The 8348-nt window shown below is 41.8% G+C and overlaps 1 long non-coding RNA gene across 1 annotated transcript; it reads left to right on the forward strand.

The window, feature by feature from the left end:
* Positions 1-175: 175 nt before the first annotated feature.
* On the forward strand, positions 176-8092 carry LOC142416600 (uncharacterized). Its single transcript, XR_012777760.1, has 4 exons — positions 176-425; positions 527-666; positions 2004-5107; positions 7847-8092. It is a non-coding gene; the product is annotated as an uncharacterized LOC142416600 (long non-coding RNA).
* The last annotated feature ends 256 nt before the right edge of the window (positions 8093-8348 follow it).

Here is an 8348-nt window from a genome sequence, read left to right on the forward strand (position 1 = left end):
GCGGGAGAAGGAGCGGCGGGGGGCGCGCGCGAGCTGGGGGCGCGCGGCGCTCCGCCCCCCGGGCTTTGTGGAGGGGGCGGGGGGGGGGGGGGCGCGGCTCGGGGGCGGGGCGAGCGCGCCGGCTTGGCTCCGCCCCCCCTTCGCTCCGCCCCCCCCTTCGCTCCGCCCCCGCGGGCCCCTGCGCGCACGGCGAGGCCGGCGGGCGCGTGGTGCTGGGCGCGTGCAGCGAGCGCCCCCCCCCGCCTCCCCCCGCCTCGGGCGCGCGGCGGTGCGAGGCGGGAAGCGGCGCCGGCGCGCGCTGAGGTATGGCGGCCGGTGGCTGTGGCGGCTGGCGGGGGCGCCGGGCGGGGGCCGGGGAGGAGAGCTGCGAGGGCCGGGGAGCGGGACGAACGCGAGGTGAACGCTCAGCCGAAGCAGCCGGCTCGGTGAGGGGTTCCCCCCCCCGGCGTACTTCCAGAGGGGTTTTCATGTGGAGGCTCTGTGAGGAGCAGCGTAGGGTTGCTCAGACTTCGTATTTTCTCCCCAGAGGGTATTCGTCTGCCACGTTTGTGCGGAAAGTAGGTAAAACCCTGGAAGACGACACGGGTCTGTTGAAAGTTCAGTGCTGTCGAAAAACCATTAAGAAAAAAAAAAGCCCCGTTGGAGAGTGGAAGAGAAGTAGGATAGGTCAGAGCACTTGTTTCCGGAAAGGGAGTTTTGGGAAGAGCCCATTGCTTACAAAGAAAAAAATACACAGGTTTTAAGGTAGAAAAGAACAATTTTGAAGATTGAGGAAACCAAAATACAACTCGCAATACAAGTAGTTTCCAAAGCATCTGAGGTCTGTTACAATCACCGTGTTTTCCTTAAAAAAGTAAATAAAAGCTAGCCCCTAGTTTGTTCTGGCTGTACTCTTCTGTTTCCACGGGCAAAGCGTATAGAGAGGCAAACTGAGGAAGCCTGTGGCGAAGCTGTCATTTATACTTCGTACCCCGAGGCAGGGCTCTTTTGTCATGCTACATAAATGCAGCATCAATAAAATTTTCTTCGCCTCCTTTTCTTGTCAGTACTGACATCTTGGTTTTTTCAAATCCTTATCAGGTGTTTTTTTTTACCCAAGGGCCCTTGGTACTTTGCAGAATATTAGAGAAATAGAATCCATTACAATTCACCCAGTGGCTATAATCAATAAACCACGTGCTAGTTTATTTTATTCTGCCTATGCATTTTTAAACGTAACTCACATTTATACATGTTTTTTATCATACACTTCTTCCTTCTTAATGGCAAATTAATGCCCATTCTTGAAGAATAGTACAAAAAAAAGTCACGCTGGCACAATAAAAAAAAAGAAATATGTTTTGGCGAAACAGCAGGAAACAAACATCTGTGAGAGTATTTCCAGTAGGGCTGTTACTGCAATTTTCCCATCATCTCTCTAGCTCCAGTGCTGGTCGCTGTAGCCCTGAAAAAAGGGGAAAGGTGATAATCCTTTTGACTTGCTTAGCTGCGCTGCAGAGTGCACTGAATCGAGCTTCCGAACCCAGTTCCCACAGAGGAGTTAGATGAGGCGTATGATGAAGATGTACAACAAGATAATAACTGGAACGGAGAAAGAGGCAGGGATGTAGCATAGTTTAGCAGAGAAATTACATTAAATCTGATACAGTGCAAAGAGTACATAAATCTTAAGATGCTTCTTGGAAAACAGCTCCAGCCTGTTAAAAGTTAAAAATATCCCATAAAGGGCTTTTACAATTTTTTAACAAGCTGTTTCTTTTACTTCATTTTAAGGGCCTGTTACTACTCTCCCTTAACAAGATTGACTTCTTAGTCTGTTCTTCTCTATCTAGTCGAAAGATACACGACTAGATGGACAGCTGTTGTCCTCTGGTATGGCTGATCCTATACCCTGTTTACGCAGCTGCCATACAGTTGCCTATAAAAATACTCCTGTATGTATGCTTTAGAAGTAATTGCTTCGACCTTTTAATAACAGTTAATACTTATATTGTATTTTACAGGTCCTAAGTACTATACCACAGTATGTTTACCGTAGTTCCAACTTTTATCCTCTTTTTGAGGATTAGGAACAAGGAATATTAAGCAATGAGCGGGAAGTCGCGATAGAAACATTGATCTCTGCAGGTAGTCCTCCCAACCCACGTAGCGAGGTGTCCGTCCACGTAAGTCACCTCACCTGACACCTCACTGGTTCACTGAAACTGGTGGCAAAGCTCCCACCACAGCACACAACCCCTCGGCCTCCCAGGCAGTGATACCACACGTGCACAGTCCTCCTCGGGGATCACAGCTGCGCAGGGTCCCGCTGCTGAAACGCGGCAAATGCTGCAGTACCTCTCGCGCTGTCTAAAGTCTTGCTGATGCTCTGATTCAGTACTGACTCGAAGAAGTGCAAACTTGAATTACTAGTGCTCCTGTATATGCTTTTCTACAGGTGAGAATGCAACAGCGGGTTTCTCTCTGCTGTTTACCTTGAGAGACATGCTGTGATCTTGGTTTAGGTGTTAGGAACTGACCAGGTTACAGACAAACAGGAATTAAACTCTACATGAGGAATAAAAAAAATAACCAGCAGTCCAATTCTGCATGTACAAGTGACTCTCCTTTTCAGAGATGACAAGATGGACAAGGGGGAGAAAGAAGTGTCTGTCATTCAGCGAGGACAGCAAAAGATCCCGAAAGCTGAACAATGCCTCCATTGTTTTAACACAAGCTCTGCTTCTCCACTGGAAGATCCAAATGACAAGGATACTGAGGGTTTCTTTCTCTTTGCTGTTTGTTTCCCTAGTAACAGATACACAAGCTGCACTGTTAGAATACCATCCTTTTCTCTATTTTTTTTTTTTTTTTTTTTAAGATAAAGACGTGTCAAGGATGTATTCAGTGCTTTCAGTAGCAGGTTAAGGTTTCTTGTAGGAATGAATCTCTGATACAGCATGATGTACTTGAAAGTACGGCGTGTAGTCCACTGAGACAGTGAAATAAAAAGCGTGGAAGAAATGACATGCTTGCATCTCAATTTCTATACTGTTCAGGTTGTACACTCTTAGGGCAAAGTCTGCCTTTCACAGTGGAGCTCTGATCTTGATTAGCAAAGCAGATGGCATACTACTACTACTACTAAATCCTGTGTAGTGCCCTAATTATATCACAGTCATATTATCATCAGTAATACAATGCACACCATTTTAATGGGACCGATTTTGACACTGACAACTCTTGCCTATGTTTTTGTTGTGAGCTCTGCATCATGAAACTTCTCTTTAAATATAATTCTGTAAGAAGAGGGGGTGGTGGTGCCGTTTCTTGTTAGGATTCTCATCAAGGTTATGGTGTGTACTTCTGGAATTCACTGGGTTACAGGAATTGGAGAGATGGCATGCAGTCATTGTCCGTGTGGTTTCGCACATTAGAAATAGAACTGGTAGGTAAATTGTATCCAAAAACGTAAAAAGCCATTCTGAAAACAGGACAAACTCAAAACATGACAGGTAGAGGCAGGAAAGACCATTAAAGGCATCTAAACTGAGAAAGAATGTCAGGATCATTCCTTCCTTTGCTTCTTCAGGATATGTTAAGTCTCAAAAGTTTGGAGACTTTAACCAAATTAAAAAAAAAAAAAATAAAAATCGATTGGTCTTAGAATTCTCAAGCTCCGTGTTCCCTGTTTTAACTGAAAGAAGACTACTGAAAGACGGAAAAATCATTTTTTTAACAAAAATAACTTCTTTCCTATATGTTTGCCATAAATGTGAGCTTAGTAATGGAAAAAAAAAAAAGTTTGCTCTTCTCCTCCCAGTTACTCGGGTTTATAACATTGGGTTCTCCGAAGTTCTCCAAGGAAAAGAAATACGCATCTATTTCTTGGGACATGGCAGCAGCTGGCCTAAAGAGTATAATATAGAAATAACTGACAAAATGAATATCAAACTTCTGATTATATAATACGAAAATAGAACATTATGTATTAACATAACAAAACAGCTTGTTGCTAGGTCATAAATTATACTGGTATTTGCCACAGCATCTTTTAGTTACTTGTCTGGAACTGTGTGTGTAGGGAGGTATTTCAGGTGAACAAATAAATTAGCATCTTTTCATTTGGGATGATTTTTGAAACCAGTAGGAGTAAGTATTACATTGTACTACATATGCCAACGTAAAACCTGCAAACCCAGAAAAGACGCCGTGAAGCTATTGCTTCTGTGCGTTGGGGAATATCAAGTGATATGATCAGCTGTTCTGAAATACTTCGACGTCTCAAGCTATCCTCAAGTGGAGAATAGGCAGAGGAATTTGGGGGCAATGAATCAAACAAATTTGTATCATGATTTTTATGTGATGTAGACATCTGCTGATATACATATAAATGGATCCGAGGTGGAAAAAAGTGTATCGCCCAACTCTAGATACCTAATTCAGGAGTGTGTGTGTGTGTATATATATATATATATTTTTTTTTTTCCCTCTCTCTCATCAGAGGGCTGACATACACACCACTAGAGGGTGATTTGTCATCTGCAAAATCTGCGTTGCTCTTTTTATCCCCACCATCACTGGGGAAGTGCTACTTTTATCTCTTATGTGACTTTTGAAATAGCAAAACCAGATGTTAACTAAACTTTTCTAACACTCAGACTGACAGACATAAAAGCGTCCTGCCTAAAGCAGAGAAGTTCACCAGGGAATTAGCCAGCATACAAGCCCTTCAAGCTTCAGCATACCTTAGTAGCTAGGTTAATTTTATATTTTTTTTTTCCCAGGATTTGGTTTTATTATACTTAAATATCTGCTTTCACTAGAAAATCTAGACCTTTCACTGCAGGATAACAGTGGTAGGAGCTTATAAGAGTTTAGGTTTTGTTATACACTCCTTTTGGTCTTTAAGCAAAAATACAAGGCCAACAAAAATAATCATCTTGATACAAGCACAGTAATGAAAATGGTGATCATAAGAACAAGTGACAGCCATATTTATTCCTGAAAATTGTTTCTTGTACTAGCCAAGCTGTGGAGGGAAAAAGATCCTGGATCCATGAAGTTCTGACTGGCCTCAAAAGCAGAGGCAGCTGCCGGGACTGCGAGCAGCTACTTGCCTAGTTCGGTAAGTGGGGAAGCCTGCAACGGGTTGTTTCTGCTTCTCCTGCTAGCTGCTGTTGCTGGATTTGCAGAAAGTCTTTCAAGAGACTCAAGAGCAGAACAGACAATTGTAGTGTGTGAATACATGTGTATGTGTCTCTATATAAAATTAACAACAGTGTTTTTCTAATGGGAGAATTTATAACTGTTCCATTTGTGTATATATATCTGGCACACTCAATCAGTTACAACCTCTGGAACTGTAGGATTCACAGATCAGGACCCAGAGGTGAGATGCAGTAGAAATGGGAGACACAAGTGTGTTGACTCATTCTAATATGCTTTAGACTGCTACAAAAGAAGACTCAGGACCAAAAAGCAGTACCAGAAGTATACGTTAGAAGCTCTGTTTTAATTAACAGTGTAGATTTAGCCAGTGGCGTGAGCTGAACATTGTATCTCCCAGTCCTAACTCTCAAATTCCAAATCTTACTGTCTATGGGCAATTTACCTCAGGTTTCTCTTTATGGGAAATAAGCATAAGCATTTTATCTATCAAATACAGACTCATTTTGATAGTTAATGTTGTGAAAGCATACTAGAGATGGAAAACAGGATGAAAATGGTAGGCAGTCTTAACATTTGTCTGCGACCTGTTTCAGAATTCAGTATTTGGCTTTAATTTCTGATTACGAAAGTGCATTGGTATACGTGACTGGACTGGACAATCTATCAGTGAACCAGAGCTGAACCCCGTAGTTCTGTAGCTTCCCCCTCATCTCTGAAAAAGTAGTAGCTATTTTAAACGATCCCAGGCTCGTTTGGGAAGGGGGGTGTCTAGATCATATCCAAAGACTGAAAAGACAGAACTATTCTGAACCCCTGGCAGTGGCTGGGTAATTCGGAACCCAGAGAGGGCTAGGTTGTGCCTCCAGCAAGATACATTGAGACTGTAGACGAGAATCAGACTGGACTTTACCATGAGACTGGAAATGGCATCATCAGTTTTGCAGCTATTCACTCCTGGTAAGTAAAGTACGCAGTACAGCGGAACATTTGAATCTCAATTTAGCATGCAAACAGGAGTGGCAACACAATAAACCAGCACACCACCACATACAAACTAATTGCGCTTTATGAGGACCATAGCATTTTACAGCGCAAAAGCAGACGCTAGCATGTATTGTCTGTATTTAGCAGTAAAGAAAGCAGAAGACACATTTCTCTAGTGCAAAAGGCAAAGGTAGTAGAATAAAAAGAACTACATAAGCATTTCAATGCACACATACGTATTATAAAATCCACCTTTGTATAGGATTGTCATCTGCTTCATGCAGCTACAGACTCCTTGGCTAATTGTTGGCCAGCTATTACTTACCTGAGAAGTTAGACCTGTGTTTTGTGAGCCACAGAAAAGCAGAGATTCATTTTCTGTTGATGCGTGTTTTGTATAAATATGTATAAACACATATTCCGCATATGCTTGCCTATATATGCAAAACAGTTGGCTAAAGGCAGGGCTTCAAGCTTTTTCTGTTTTAGGTTTGTTTGGGGTTTTTTTTGGTTTTTTTTTTTTTTTTTTCCTTCCTCCAAGAGGTGTGTTTCCCATCTTAAAACCTAGACTTACATTTCCATCCTCATTTTATATCCTGTCCAGCACAAGCATATTCTGTTGTTTCACAGATAAATAGGGCCAAGGGGATTACTGTAATCCTGTGGTACAACTCGCTGTAAGGTAGAAGCCATGTGACTGGTGATATTCCATGTCATTTAAACCAGAACATCCCTTAGGAAAACATCCTGTCTCTACAAATTGTTAATTCCTTGTTCCAGTCATTAATTACTCTCATTGACAAATATATACATGTTATTTCTTCCTTGAATGTATTTAGTTTTATTGTTCGGCTGTTTTTTCCTTCATCTGTAAGACTGAGGAGACAATAGGACAATTGAGTAATAGCATTTTATAAAGCACATTTTTCAATTTCTAAGTTGTTTCTGTATCTCTTCTCAGATCCTTCTCCAAGGTAGCAAATGATTTCTTGAACTGCGTATTCCAGCAGCGATTTTTGTCCTTGTCAAACACAGGACTGTTCTTCTCCTATTTAGACAGTCTGATGATCGTATCTATCTGTTTGGTTAATTGCCAGGCATTCAACAGATTCTTCATTAGGACCCCCAGAGGCATTTCAGAATTGCTGCTCTCACTTCAAGAACATGAATTCCCGCCTTTTCTAAGCCTATCCCCACCTTTCTAAGCAAGAGGGTTAGCAAAGTTTAAAGCCCAGCGAAGCCCTATAGAGAGGGAAACAAACTCCTGATGAGTCTGTTCCCTTCCCTGAATTACAAATAGCATTTCCGATACATCAGAGACACTGAGTTGAATTTATTTAAGTTGTAACACCACTTTCAATAACTTACTAGGAACATATAGTAAAGTTTCTCTAATAGCTTAAATACAAATCAGATTTGAAAATCACTGATGTTTAAGAGAATATAAGCAAAATGGACTTCTGGGAAGAGATAACACGGTAATTGGTCTAATAAAAATGTTCGGCCGCCCCACAGACCCCACCTGATAGATGTTTTTAGACAATGATAGCTTACACGATGCTAAGAAAATATGTTTCTGTTACCATTAATCTGTTATTAATCCATCAGCCTCACAGCAACTATTTTAATATAGTTAGCTGTTTGAGTAAACAATGTATGAAAGATAAAATGAGTGCTACAGATGTTTAACTTCGGTCTTTTCTACGAGAAGGACCATTGTGCAGATCATATGTTATACAAACATACCTGTTCTTAAGTTGAAAGAAGTGGAGATGTGACTGGCCTGTTCACAAACGCACTGACACTTTAATGAAGACTTCTGCTACTGAGTTAGCTAACTGATTGTGAAAACACTTGCAGCTGTTCGTGTTTTCTCCCGAATTGCTGCAGAGGAAAGCTTGGCTAGGTTCAGGAGGCATCTCTTGCTGAGAATGAGCAGCAGGTCACCTGCATTTTTTCAGAGGGGAATCAGAACATAAGTTTCCTTAGCAAAGGTATACTCTAGGAAAAAAAAATAGATACCTATTTTGATTAGGAGGCTTGCCTTCCTGTGGTAGCCAGCCCGTTGTTTACAGGGCACAATGCAACAGGGCAGGGTAAAACTTCAAGGCATCGCACTATTCTCTAGAATTATATGAAGACAGATATTATTAAAGAGCTTATTCTTTTTTGCAATGTCGAGATGACTACACAAAGTAAAAAGTAATGCTGGC

This window comes from Mycteria americana, chromosome 13 (genome assembly GCF_035582795.1).
Source record: "Mycteria americana isolate JAX WOST 10 ecotype Jacksonville Zoo and Gardens chromosome 13, USCA_MyAme_1.0, whole genome shotgun sequence".
Lineage (NCBI taxonomy): Eukaryota > Metazoa > Chordata > Aves > Ciconiiformes > Ciconiidae > Mycteria > Mycteria americana.